Consider the following 12,263-nt stretch of genomic DNA (forward strand, 5'->3'; position numbering starts at 1 on the left):
AGAAACAAAATAGAAATCCAAAACCAGACTGTGAGTATAGGACAGAGCAAAGAAATTATCATGCATTTCAACTAAAATGAAAAAAAGTCAGGTTTGAGCTTATTAAATGTACTCCTAGAATATATATTGTGACCCTAGAACTTCTTTTAATCAACTTTACTCACCAACCAAAAAAACTCTTAATCCATTCCTTAGATAAATATAAAGTGCAGACTAGCAATCATTTGCATGATTTAACAAATCCTACTTGAATTTTATTGCCTCATGTGAAGGCACTGCTTATTCTTCCTGTAGTCTGAGTCCCAGAGAGCAGGGCTCTTCTGTTTGGTTGGATTTGCATTAACTACTGAAGGCTTAATAGCCAAAAGCTGGAAAGGCTCTGCCAAATGCCCAAGTAGTATTTGATGTTCCTGCACCCTTTCTGCTGGCTAAGATGGTAAGAACTGGCCATTGGTGCATAGAAAACAGCTCTCCCATATCATTCCCCCCTTCAGACCCCATAAGATAATGAGGAGGTTGCAGAGTTTCTCTTTCCCCTGCTAAGCAGTACAGCACGCTCAGTGTTGGTGGCTGCTATTCCCTGCCTGAAAGCCCTCGCAGAGGTGTCCAGCCATCACACCATAAAGGAAGAGAATGTGGAGGCTACTTGTATCTTCTCCTCCCCTTCACCCAAACTTTTCTTTGAGAAGCACAGCAAAAGGTCAAGAGGCAATGGACACAAGAAGCAACAAGAGATATTCCAGATATTCCAGAGATATTCCAGATGCAAGGAAAAAAAAGTCTTCCGAGTGAGGGTGGTTACCTTTTGGACCAAGTTGCCTGACCAGGCTGTGGGACCTCCACCTACACAGATATCTGCAGCTCAACCAGATGAGTCCCCACACAACTTGATGTGGCCCTGCTTTGATCACAGTTTACTGGAACCATCTCCTGAAGCCTCTTCCAACCGAAATATTTTTAAGCTTGTACATTTTCTGAAGGGGATTTGTGCTCCTTGTTCTGCCTTTCTGAACAGGAGATGAGTGCCTGTGCAGAACTGCTCATGCTGAAGCACATTCAGTTGTTACTTCAGTGTGTAGCACATAAATGCTTGTAAACCCATCACAGGCTCAAGCTTCTGGGGCCAAGGAGCCATGCAGAGACAAGTTCACCATATTATTTCATGGAATCATAGAATCATTTCGGTTGAAAAAGACCTTTATGATCATTGAGTCAAAGTGTTAACCCAGCACTGCCAAGGCCACCACAAAAATGTTTTGGGATGCAGCTTTGCTCATCACACAGCCCTCACCCATCACCTGTTTTACGGACCAGATCTCTGAGCACAGCAGTGCTGGGATGGGACCCATGAGAATGGGCTTTGCACCCTTTCCAGCTGACATCCTGCTTATTTCATGAATGCATGTATCTATATGTGCGGGATTGTTGGGGTTTTGGGGCCAGATTCCTAACTGTGAAGGTAACAGGATACTGACGCTGCCAAGGCAGCATTCACATCAGCTGAAACTCAGGCTGGCAGTGGATTCCTGCTTCTCACGCCTTCAAAATCATTCCTGGTAGGCTCCTCTCTGTGGGGTGTGGGCTGACTGGCTCTGCCAAGCTGTCACTTTGCCCATATTTGTCTCTACCAACCCCAAGCTCTTGTAGCAATGGACATGAAGGTCTGATTGAGCAGAGAAAGGATGGGATGATAAATCAGTAGGTATTGCACAAGACTAAAAGAACCACCCACTCCCTGCCATGAGGACTTGACCCCTGAGTGTAAATATGCCCTATGAAATAGAGAAACAGTAAAAAATTAGTTTCCTTAATTATTTCCTTCCTTATGTGGGCATATTTACCTGATTACAGTGCTACTCTTGATTTCTGTTTTTATAGCGGCTTTGCTTTTATCCTCCAGGTTCTCTAGGGCAATGTTCCCAATTCTACCTACTGTCATCTACTACATGAGATGCCCACATCAGTAATGGCCTGAGAAAGATGCACATTTTGGACCCAGCAACTGGTTTCACACCATGGAAGAACATACAGGAAGGTTCTGAGCCTTCAGCTGGTCTAGAGAGATAACTGACTGCATGCATCCCCCAAGACAGAAAAGAAAGCAATGGTAACATAAGCAATTTTAAAGACAAAGGGCAAATCTATGGGGAAGTTTTAAAATTGGAGAGCAGCAAACAGGTACTTAATCTCAAAAGTATTTGATTTCAGGTGAATTAGAGGATGTCTCCCATCTGTGTAGCATCAGAGAAGACAAGCCTGTCTCACAAAGGCCTGTCTTTCTTTGAGCTCATCTGATGCAAAGAAGGGAAAATTTCAAAAGCTCTCCCAAGCAATGGAAAATACCTTGCTCAACCACAGAGCTGAAGGACTAAAATAAAATGGGCAAACTGCCTAATTATATCAGGTCAGGCCTCAGGACTGCACTCATGCTGAAATTCCCCAATCATCCCCATTGTCTCAGTCATTAGCTTGTACTTGTACTTAAGTTTGAAATGAGCCAGCTGGCCCTTCAGACAGAAACCCATGAATGAGGAGAAATGGAACTGATCCCAACCTGAGCTCCATCCACACCACAGAGGGAGCACAACCACATTGAGCCATGCAGAGAGTCTGGATACAAGTGGTGACACTGAGCAAGCAGACAGTAGTGGTTCTGTCAAGCTCTGAATTTAGAGCAAGCAAATTCAGGTTTTAGTGGTCATCTAGGCTGTTTCTTCTCACTTTGTTTTTTGAGGACAGGGTTTTAGAAGCACCTATTCTTCCTCATTACCTGCGTCATTTTTTGTGCCTAGCTGGAGGCTCCTCTGAGGACCCTGGGTTTATAACAGTACATATCCAATGTTTACTGAAAGTAAAGATCTTTATAAAAGGTATCACAAATGAGCAGTTGCTTTTGAAAACCCTGCCTGAGACAGTAAACTCTGAAAACAAAGACAGTCCTTTGCAGGGGGTGTCTATGCTTACCACAACAGTGAACAGATCTAATCTCACATGACATTTTCAAGAAGCTGATGTAGGAAAACAACTATCATTTCAAAGCCAGAGATGTATTTCAGTTTTTGAGTATCTGTGCTGTGTGAGTTTTGTCTGAGAAAGGGACATATTGTAGATTAATTTTAAACACATGTTAATTAAACTCAGTCTAGAGGTATTACCTATTTGCCACATTTCCATAATTGAGGGATTCTAATAAAGAAAACAAGCATCTATTATCTTTGCTAGGTTTACTCTCCTGGAACTAATTTTATACTATATTTCTAAAGTCAGCACATTTCAAACACAGGATTATAATGAAAAATATCTATTTCCAAACTTCCTTCTACCATCTATTCCTTGGAGTCTGTGAAAAACTGCATTCAGCTTCATTTAGAAATATCTTTTCTGTGTTAGAAAGGACATAGGTATCTCACTTCACATGTCTCATGTCACTTGAGACATTTTAATAAGCTGTACATTACTGCTGACTTGTTGCATCTTGCTATTAACTAATTAGAATTCATATAACTGTCGAATGATTGGGGTTGGGAGAGACCTTGAAGATCATCTAGTTCCATTCCCCTGCCGTGGACAGGGAACCTTCCACTAGACCAGGTTACTCAGAACCCCATCCAGCCTGATCTTGGACACTGCTGTGGATGGGGCATCCACAGCTTCTCTGGGCAACCTGGACCCCTCACAGGGCCTCACCACCCTCACAGTACAGAACATCTTCCTAAAACCTTATCTAAACCTGCTCTTTTCAGTTTAAGGCTCCTTGTCCTGTCACACCATTGTGGAAAGTCTCTAGCCTCACTGTAGCCCCCTTTAAGGTAATGGAAGGTGCTATAAGGTCTCCCTGGAGCCTCTTCTCTTCCAGGCTGAACAGCCCCAACTCAGCCTACCTTCATGGGAAGGTGTTTTGCCCTATGATCAGTTTAGTGATTGTGGACTCCTCTGAACTCATTCCAACAGGTCCATGTCCTTCTTTTACTGGGGACTCCAGAGCTGGACACAGTACACCAGATGGTGTGTGTGTCCAGCTCTGGGGCCCCCAACAGATACCGTTACCACTGAAGAGTTTTGGACACTGATAAAAGAAAATGCCTGGCAGCCCACTCATAGATTTACCCTTTTCTTTATTGTGCATTGAATTATTATTAACACTGAGGTGTGAGAGAATGAGATGTCTCTGTAAGGCTCATGGAAGTTCAAGTCTCAAGTAAAATGAATATACCACCTTGGGGAGCTGCTGATACCAGTCAGTCACCATGGTGGAAGGAGAATTAGCAGGGGCTGGGAAGTGCTGCCATGGGGCAGCCTTGGCAGGGACAGGAACCATTAACCCCTGTACTTTACCAATGAAGTTGTACCTGCATTTGGTTTCACTCTATCACAAAGCCATGCCATTCCTGCTCTGGGTGGAGAACAGCACTGGTTCTTTTAACCTGCAGGTAAACACAGCTACTGCTGCACATCCTCATTACGTAACAGGTCTCTGATAACCAGAGTCAACAATGCCAGAGATGTAAGGTTACCTCAAACAATCGCATGTGTGGAGCCAGCAGCGAGTGGGTGGCAAAGCACTGCCCCCAGCTCCTCCATCCACCCACTGACCCCTCCTCTCACCCCAGCAGCTCCAGCTCATCAGGCTGCAAGTCAAGCCTCAGGGCTGCAGAGACAGTGCCACAGCCCAGCAGCCTGTGTTAAACAGTGGCACATTAATCTAGGGACTGAATGCAACACCCAGCAGCTGAGAGAATACAGACATGTGGATGCTTTTTGATAAAACTGCCAATTTTTAGGAAGGAAGTCTCTTCTCACTTTGTATTTTTAATTTGGTTGCCAAGTAAGAAACCAAGATTTTGATTTTGGAGTGCCTTTGACAGAAAAAGTAGGTCTGTGAACACAACACCTAGAGCATCCAACACAGTAATCCTAATCCTAAGCGTTTGATATACTTTAATGAGTCCATGCAAAATAACTGTAAAAGCCAAAAATACGTAGAATCAAATGTTATCTTCCCTTCACACATACTTTTTTTAGGGGACAGTTAGGACATATTTGTCATTAATTATAAAACCCAACCATGCAACAATATTTTTTGTTGAAATGATCAGGGACATTGATATATCATCACAAGACTCCAAGAGCAGAGTCCCTAAAACAAACAGCAGCTGACATATTAATTGCTATTTCTGCTAGGATAAATTCAAGGTTTCTTTTTCTTCTTCTGGACAACTTGCTCCCATAAGCAGGTACTCTTAATCCTCCTGGATAGAGCTTTAATATCTGTTGATACCATCACCATAAATACACTCCTGAATAAATATTCCCACATGAGATCTAGGGAAGAGAATGACATTACAAGCAATAAACTCCTTGGTGTTATTTATGTATTGCTACACTGCTCATTGATGTCCCAGGCCCAGACAAGGGCTTGGAGGGGGCAGCTGCAACACAGCTTGGGACAGCCTGCTCAGGCACAGCGAGTACGTGGGTGTGTGGGATCCTGGCTCACTCCCAGATGTGCTGTCCAGATGAATGGCACATCTCATCTCAAGGAAGGCTTCAGGGTGCCTTTCAAAGCAGTTTAGACAGGATGCTTGGAGTTTTAAGACAGATGATGACCATTCAACAAGGTCAGGCAAATCCCATTCTCTGTGTTCTGTCTCAAGAGATAACTCCCTTCTTGCCTGTGATGCTGGGCTCCCCAGCCTGCATCAGGCAATTCTGAGAATGAAACATTTCTGGGAGAATGGATGTTGTGGCAGATGCTCTCAGCAGGTAACCTTCTGAAAAGACAATTAGTCAGAGGTTATTGCAGCTGCTCTGTGGAACACAGTTGGTTCACACAGAATGGGCTGAAAATGTAGTTGTCCAAAATGTGTTTTGCTAAGCTATTCAAAGCTATCAAATAGTCAGATTAGCCAAGAGTCTTTTCATGAGTCACACACAACACCAGCTTCCTTACCAAAGCAAATCTCTCAGCAACTTTACTAGGTTAAACAAAATGAGGACACATTGATTCTGTGTACAGATGATTTATGCAGGAATTTTGGTTCTTTGCCCTTGCCCTTTCTTTCAAAAATCAGAGTTCTTGGTGGACAACTCTCTAAAGTGCTTGAGCTCACACCCTAGCCTTGTTTTGAAAAATATCTTAAAAGACTTTTACATCTTCTTAACTTGATTTTACAGTGTAATCTGAAAACCTCAGGACAAAAATCTGTCCCAAGAAATTATGTCCTTTCTATGCCTGTGCCTAACCAGCTTGTAAAAACTTCCCAAGCTTAGAAGTTTGGTTCAAAAATCAGGAAAAATCCTAGGAGAGATTCTTTCTTCTTTCAAAGTGGTTCATTCATCTCAACTCAAGATGCTTCATACACCCCACCACCCACCTGCTGCTGCAAACATTCAAAGAAAACAGAAAAACACTTGCATTCAACAGATTATGATGATGTCCTCAAATTAACAAGCAGTTAAAATATTTTGAAAAATTATATGCAACTGCTTCCTTAATGCTTATAGGTTCTTTCAAAAAAATCTCTTGATCTACTGCACACCTACCTATCACTGTGAACAGTGAACTGGCTGTCCTGAAGCGTTCTGCTCAAGAAACGCAATTTGTAGCAAGCAAAGATTTAAAGGAATGTGATGCTAAGGAGTCCAATAGTCTTATCTGGTGCTGTCTGAAACTGAAAATGCATATGAGATTGCTGACTTTATGCCTTATCATGCATCTCTCACTGCCTGGCTTTAATCAGCTCTTGGTCTCCCAAGTTCTTCTGGGGTGCTCTGCAGGAAGTGAAAAAGGCTGTCACAGATGAATGGCATTCCCCATGCTGTGGCTCTGCACAGCTATTTGCACTGCATTGTGAGCCTCTGCATATCTATTGCTTTCACCTCGAGAGACTGGGTTTTAAAATGAAGCTCCAGGAACTGCACAAACTGAGTGAACTCAAAGAAGACATAGCCTTTAGTGGTATCTTCAGCATGCACGTAAGGTGCTTAACCACACAGTCCCCAGTGGTTTGGTGGCTGCTCTGATCACCAGCTGGAACCTGTATTTGCCTTTGTTCTGCAGATTCTGCAGCACACTTTCAAGCCTACCCTGCTCAGATGCATGCAGCAGCATTTGGAAATCATTCTTTGCATTATCAGCTCTGTGCATTATATCATCCTATTACTTGCTTTAGGATTCTCGGTGAAATATACTTTAAGAAACACAATCAGATGAAACTAAAGATTTCACTGGAAAAATGGAAACATTATAGCAAAAGGGTTTGGAAACTCTCTGAAGCTACAACTCCCTCGCTGGTTATGCAGAGCTTATGCAGGATTAATAGGTGGAACAAACTATCCACCTTTAGGGAGATATTCACTGTGAGATTCCCTGAAATGAAAATTTTCATTCTGTGATTAACCAAGCAAAAAGGGAAATTATACCTACTAAAACCACCAAAGGACTGCACACATGCACACACACATTTACCACACAACAAAACAAAAATGCATCATGAAACCTACAAAACCAGTCCCCACCCCTTAGTTAGCTGAACAAGTACATTTGTTTAGCTTTTTGCAGGAATTAATCAATATATACCCTTTACCTGTATTACCACGTTGTGTTATCACTGTTTTCTCCAGGACCCTTGCACTGCTCTGAGCACCAAACAGACAGAATGCAGATAAAGAGCATCTTGGTACCATTTGGTACTTGCTTTATTCTTGCAGTCAGGATGTGCCCCACCACCTCATTTAATGCACAGTGTCCAACCTCCATCTGGAAAATCATTATTGCTATTCCTATGGACATAGCGTCTAAACATGTCACCAAAAAAGGCCTGAATTTCAAAATACCTCAGTGAGAAGACATGGCCTTATTTTACAGTTCCTAGTTAAGTACAAAGAGAGTTACAAGGCTGCACTGGTGCTGTCTGTCCAGTTCCTGTCTCCAGCAACAAGTGCTTCAGGCTGTCAGAGCCATGTGGGGCTCCTGAGGAAAGGAGGTTTGAGGAAGCTTCTGGAATACATACAACAGAATGCCAATGATGCCTTCTCCTAATCTGGCCCAAAGTCTGATTTTATCTCAAAACTGTACTTTACTGATTGTCATCTGAAAGTGAAGTTGCTGGACCATCAATGTTAACAATTCATCATGGCCCTCCACAACCACTGGGCTGTACAGGAAAAAAGCAGCTGCTATTTTAGCCTCATCAATCTGATTGTGACCAAGTCTTCCCAGGCATCCTCAGAAAGGTCTACACAACAATTAGCATGTTGCATATGCCACTACTGTTTTAAAAATAAAATCAAATAGAAGGCACTCCTTCTATCCAAATAGAAGGTCTCCTTCTCCCAGCTGCAGGATCAAGCTCAGGGAGAGCTGCAGAGAGGGCAGGTCCTACCCAAGGCAGGGATCCTCTTCTACCCCACGACTGATGCTGTGTCAAGGCAGCAGACTGGGCTCTCCCTCTGCACATCAGGCTTCATGTCTCTGTCTAAGCAGCTGGAAAGTGAACTACAGTGATCAAAATGAGTTACCATATTTCAAGAGTCCCCATGGTGTTTACTAAGACTGTATCTGGATGCATTCCCAAAGGAGATCCTAAATACTAGTAATGCTTCTGCCTTGGCAGAAGGGCTTGATAAACAAAGGATGGGCAGTTTGCATCAAAGAAGTTCTTAAGTCATGCATGAAGTCTAAGTAAATTATGTGCGCTGTACTGACCACAGAGCCAAGCAAAGAAGTCAGTCATGGAAACCTTCATGTATAAAACAAAGCAAGCCAGTGTTCAGAATGCATGAGCTATTCAGTCATTCATGGTTTTGGGAAGTCCCTGTTCAGCACAGGGATTCTTTGACTGGCTGCAAGTTGTGCTTTACTCTGATTTGCCCGTTTCCTATAATTTTAATTTGGAGGCTACCCAAAGCACCTGTATATTCTTCTGTCTCTTTGAATCCTGCACATGTTCCTGAAAAGATGATTGCACAGAAATGTATACAAATGGTGACAGACCACACCATATGCTGTGGAGATGATGCTGTGTGTGGTTGTTGCCTTCCCAAGAAAAACGCAGTGTAATCTCTCCCCTTGCCAACAAAGTGGTATCAACCATGTCCTGTGGGACAGTTTGCAGGACCTGCTGGAATTCTGCACATTGCCTTGTCTGCCTTCCCAAGAAAGCCCAGGCCCAGGAAGATGATCACTCCCCATCCTCACCCTCATGTGCCACCATCACTCACCAGGCTGGGCCTCCAGCACCCAGGGCTGGGACACGTTCTCAGGTGCTGTAGCAGAGCATACCCAGTGTAAATCAAGGATGGGACCAATGTACTTGGTGGTAGAAAATAATTCAATACCAGGTAGAAATTGACCTTTAGAAGTCAGACAGAAGGGCACTGCTACACTTTAAAGATAAGGGTTTGGGGCTAAATGTCATACCAGGAAAAATACTTTCATTCATCATTCAGATTCTTTGCTTGTAGAACGTAACAGTATGCACTGATGGATGCAAGAAAGTGAAATACGCAGCAGAGCAGCATCTCAGTGGTTAAGGCAAAGGCCTTATCTGCCATATCACAGATCACTAGACTTCCCTTTGCTGTCTAGTTAAATAAACACGTAATTGCTCTGCACAAACTGGAACAGCATAAAAAAAAATACATACAGCGTATCTCTCTCCCACCTGGAAGCTTGTCTTTAAGGTTAGAGATGTAAATAAATAAAGCTTGTGTGGATTTCTGAGATGATTCACTTTAACTTCTGCAGATAGTCTGATTAAAGCCAGCTGGGTATTTCCACGCATAATTGCAGACTGGAACCCCAGATAAATACAAAACACAGACAGGAGTGGGATGGGAGAGTCCATCCCTGCCTGTGCTGAGCTATGCAAAGCAATTTGCTGTGCAGAGCACTAGCTCACTTGGCTCTGAAATTGGTGTGGTGGCTGAACAAATGCATTCCACCTGTCCTAGGCAACCAGCCTACACTGTTATCTGGGCTTCTTCCAGAAGCACTGGAGAAAGACAGGGCCCTTCGAAGAGTGACCCACCTACCTACTTGTCATATTGGATAAACGATTCCTTGGCAGCTCCTCTCTTCTCTGATTACCAAGAAAGCTGAATGATGAGCTCAGAGTAGTTATCCACCAATTAAATGGCAAACAAGAGGTGACAGGAATTGCAACTTCATGCCTAATTTGATTGTTACAATTTCCAATTAGCATGTGAAGTGTAGTTACCACAATGTTCAGGATTAGCACGTTTACATTTCTACTGATACCAAGAATGATATAGATTCCGGTGAGGGATAAGAGGCCTAAATTCCTTTGAGGCCTTGGATATTGGAATTTGACAAGGAAATTACACACCAAATAATCTTCTTAAAAATTCAGACACATAACTGAGATAATGAGATGTTTCCTGCAAAACATCCACAAAGTACTAAAGTTTTGTAGAGGAATTATTTACTAAGCATTATTGGTGTCATTTTGTAGCCAGATTAATTTATTGTGCCTATGCTGCCAAATTGTTTAGATTTGCCACTGATTTAATTTCCACTTGGAATATATGAACAACTGAAAAGAAATTCACATAGGTAAATAAAATTTGAGTAAACAAAAATAGTGGTTTGTTTGTTATTAAACACCTTTCATATTTTAGCTGTGGTAGGAAATTAGGTTAGTAAGCACTTGTAACTGCAAAAGTTCTACCATTTTATCTCAGGCCAAACAGTTTATCACAGTTCATGTGCAGACAAACTTTCATGCCTCAAAACTCAGGGAAAAATATGTAATGGGCTGTGGTAGTTCTCTCTCAGTGCCAGAACAGTAAGCATCCCAATTAAATTTTTGCTTCAAGGAAGGAAGAAAGGAAGGATTTCTGCCACTGGAGCATAAAACAGATTTTGGCTAGAAAGAAGATGGACAAGATATTAAAAAACCCCCAAGTAATTTGCACACCAAAGTGTCATTAAAGTCAACAAGACTTTGATTTCCAAGTTACTTGTGAAAATTTTCTCTGATGATGCCTACAAGTCTTTCAATATTTATCTTAAACAAGTGCTGACACATCATTCAAATGCAGATCCAGGATAGCAACAAGTTTTGGTAACCCCTCAAGACAATTCTAAAGCCTCACCCACAAGAGACACAAAACTTCTGGCATGTCCATATGTCTGGAATTTTCAGTCTGCATCATGCATTTGTCTGTTTAGGGTAATTAAGGGCATGCCTCTGTGAACACAGGACTGCAAGGGAACGGGCGTCTGGATGTGCAGCAGAACAGATGCTCTGCTGTGCCCGCCCGCGTGCCCTCGCCCCATGGCAAACACAGGGCAGCGCCGTGCACTGCCAGTGGAGAGGAGCAAGCAACACGTGCTCAGCATTTGTGAGACAATGGCCATCCTCCAGTGGCCTCACTGTCACCTGGCTCAGGTAGCCACACTGTCAGATTTGTTTCACAAGCCCAGCCACCATCACACACTGCCCAAGAATAAACACAACAAGAATGTCTTTTGCTAAGCCATTTTTTAACTTGTTCTCCATCACCTCTAACACACCCTTCAAGGATTTTTTATTTGCTGCTCATCCCCACTTAGGCTGGACAAGGCTGGGTGAATCATGAAGAAATAGATGCAGGGACTGGTTGGCTAAGAGGTTAGCTTGGAGGACCCATGCCCTAAGTTCCTGAAGAGTCACTATTTAAACACTATACTCATAAAATGCCTAAATGACATAAAAAGGAAGCTGTGATGTTGCAGAGACTGCAAAACTCAACAGCAGCCTTATCAGAAAAACAGTGTAAGATGTTCAGGAATAGCCAGTTTGCCCTACTAATAAAAAGGTTTTTTCTGGAAAAGTCTCAGATTTGAGGATTCTGGAGTTTGGCCCTGAAGGGTATGGGAACTGGGAGAGCTGTAAATGTGTTAAATATAAACTTCTTAATGACACTATCATTCAGCTTCTGCCTTCCATTCTGAGATTACAAAGAGAAATGATCTCACCTCACTAGGGTGTAACTACAACATGCTGCTGCAGCTCAGGGCTCCCTGTTTTTTCCAGTTTTCTCTGGTTAGAGAATCCCATGAGATTACTGTATCTGTGGCCTTAATGCAGCATCCAGGAGATGTCTCTGTGATCACTGGGCACTGCCTGCCAACAAGAACTTTTGTCTAACCTCCGGGCCCAGATTCCAAATGAGAAAGTCATTCTAATGTCTCAGGAAATTACATCTTCTGACATAGATGAAAGGTATTTATTTCTTCATTGCTTATGACTATTGTT

The 12,263-nt window shown here is 42.7% G+C and overlaps 1 protein-coding gene across 4 annotated transcripts in view; it reads right to left on the bottom strand.

Annotated features, from left to right (window-relative positions):
- Positions 1–12,263, bottom strand: part of SAMD12 (sterile alpha motif domain containing 12) — a 201,903-nt gene that overhangs the window by 26,545 nt on the left and 163,095 nt on the right. The window lies entirely within an intron of this gene.

Source organism: Vidua chalybeata, chromosome 1 (assembly GCF_026979565.1).
Source record: "Vidua chalybeata isolate OUT-0048 chromosome 1, bVidCha1 merged haplotype, whole genome shotgun sequence".
Classification (NCBI taxonomy): Eukaryota; Metazoa; Chordata; class Aves; order Passeriformes; family Viduidae; genus Vidua; species Vidua chalybeata.